This window comes from Mercenaria mercenaria, unplaced genomic scaffold (assembly GCF_021730395.1).
Source record: "Mercenaria mercenaria strain notata unplaced genomic scaffold, MADL_Memer_1 contig_4157, whole genome shotgun sequence".
In the NCBI taxonomy this organism is placed as follows: Eukaryota; Metazoa; Mollusca; class Bivalvia; order Venerida; family Veneridae; genus Mercenaria; species Mercenaria mercenaria.
In genome coordinates, this window is record NW_026462365.1 from 35,206 (window position 1) to 37,994 (window position 2,789).

Here is a 2,789-nt window from a genome sequence, read left to right on the forward strand (position 1 = left end):
GTAATGCCGCTTGCGATACTGGCTTTTGGTGTGAAGGGTTTTTCGTACAATTTCATGAACACTTTCTAGCTGCTGTTGTAGGTGTTCTACATAGGTTTCTGGTGTGTCAGTTGTACTACTTTGTGGGGGTAAACCTATATAAGCTTGCAGAGGAAGGACATTCTCCCTCCCAAACACCATTTTATTTGGAGTTTGACCTGTGCTGGCGTGAACTGAAGACCGATAGGCCATCATAACTGTGGTAAATACTGATCCCAGCACGCGGGTTTTTGTGTTGCATACATTCTCACATAGTTTTAAGTGATCTATTGAAGCGCTCTACATTTCCAAATTTGCTTGCGGGTGGAAGGGCGTAGATCGGGGGTGATGTATTTGCAGCTGCTTACAGATAGCTTCAATTAAATTAGAGAAAAAGTTTGTACCTTTATCTTGTGCACCAATCTCAGACATATTCATTAACAAATGCTTCGCTATCGTTTCGGAGAGCTGATTTGGCAAGGGTATGGCCTCGGTCCAACGAGTGAAACAGTCGCATAAACTAAAAAATAGACATTCTGTCGGTCGGTCCCTTTTGGGAAAGGGGAAAAAATATATCCGTGCACACTTTCTGTGGTTCAAGTACTTGCGTCGACCCCTAGGTGATTTAGGGGGCTTAGAGGGTGTACGTGCTGCGCCCCATGTGGCATTTCATGCAGAAATTTGCAACATCCCCTTCATACCAGGCAGTAAACGGTTTGTCTGATTTTCTCTAGTGTCTTATCAGTGCCTAAGTGGGCTGACGAAGGAGTACCATGCATGCAATGAAGCACGTCACCTCTTCGCTGTATAGGTACCACCAGTTGGCGATAGTGATGATCACTGTCATCATACCAGGTGCGAAACAGACAAAGTCATGTAGAGATAACCGGTCCCACATACGCCACAGTACTTTAGTAGTATTGTTGTACCAGCAACTTGTTTCCAAGGGGGTCTGTTGTCTGAAATCTCTAGTGCATTTTATGATGAAATGAATAAGGAAACACCAAGATGCTGATCTCTAATTTCTTTAGAAGACCAGTTTGGAATTAAAAGATGTGTGTTTAAAAACAGAAAAAGAATCAGTCTGACTTCATGTTGTTGCCCGTGCAGCATGTGAATCCGGATTGTCAGAAAAAGGCAAGAGGGCAGAAGGGTCTGAATCGCAATTATGTTGCTGCAAATGTGCATCGTCGGATTCATTGTCTACATTAATTTCATTGGTCACATTATCACTTGCATTTTGTTGCTTAGTACATTTTGTGCAAGGTGATCTGGAGAGGGCATCTGCATTTCGATGTTGGGTGCCTGGGCGATGGGTCACATTTAGGTCATATGTGCCCAGTACTTCAAAAAAAACAAAGAAAAATATCAAACAGGGAGTGCCACGCACCAAAAGCGCAGCCTCCTCAAAACGAACCCCCAGCACGCAAACGCGTGCACCACACACACACTCAAAGCCTACACATCAGGACAAAACGAACAACACACACACACACACACACACACACACACACACACACACACAAAGCCAACACATAAGGACAAGACGAGAATAAGCATACACACACGCGCGCACACAAAGTCAACACACAAGGACAAAACGAACAAACAAAGGAACACAGTGGGGCACCGCCTTGGAACGGTCAGTGGCAAAAACACCACTGGGGAGCTTAAACCGGCTTATGGTGCGCACCCAACCTCACTCTTATCCCCACCAAGCCATCTTGCGACTTGACCAGAAGGCTGTTTAAGGTTCCTCATCCATGAGACCGCAGCATTATCAGTTCTCAATAAGATGGGTTGCCCATACAAATAATGGTGAAATGCCTTGAGTGCATGGACAACCGCCAGGAGTTCTTTTCGTGTTACGCAATAGCTTTTCTCATGTTGATTTAAGCTTTTACTGTAGTATGCGATAACAACTTCTCTGTGATCTTGCAGTTGCGAGAGTACTGCTCCAGTAGCAAAATGGCTCGCATCTGAGTCAAGTATGAATTTCGCGTCTGGTCTTGGATAACCTAGTATTGGAGCTGACGTCAAAGCTTGTTTAAGTTGATCAAAAGCATTTGCGCAATCTTCCGTCCATAGCAATTTGTTACTTTTCTCACAAAGCTTGTGCAGAGGGCGAGACAAAACGTCTGTAATATGAACAAAGTCCGAGAAAAGATTTTGTCGTTTTTGCATTGTGGGGTATGGGCCAGTCGCGAACCGCTTTGATTTTCTCAGGATCGGTGGCTACGCCATCCTCTGAAACTAAATGCCCTAAGAATTTAACCTGCTTTTGAAAGAAGATTCATTTTGACGGTTTACATTTCAGACAAGCGTGCTGTAAGCGTTCGAAAATATGTTCTAGGCGTTCAAGACCTTCAGCTACTGTTGTACATGGCACAATGATATCGTCCCTATATAAGAGACATTCAATCCATTGTAGGCCACGGAGAACATTTTTTCCCTCAGTCTTTCAAATGTCGATGGCGCATTAGCGAGACCAAAACTCATTACTGAAAATTGATAAAACCCATAGTTTTTAAACAAATGCTGTTTTCTCTTTATCTTCTTTTCTCACACCAACTTGCCAGAGCCACTGTTCAGATCTAGAGAACTGAAATACTTAGACCCAGACAGTGCGTCAATGCAGTCGTCCACACGGGGAAGAGGGTAGGCATCCTTTAATGTGAGATCATTTAATTTTCTATAATCTATACAAAATCTAGGGGTGCCGTCCTTTTTAGTAACTAATACTACAGGTGATGCCCAAGCACTTTTAGAAG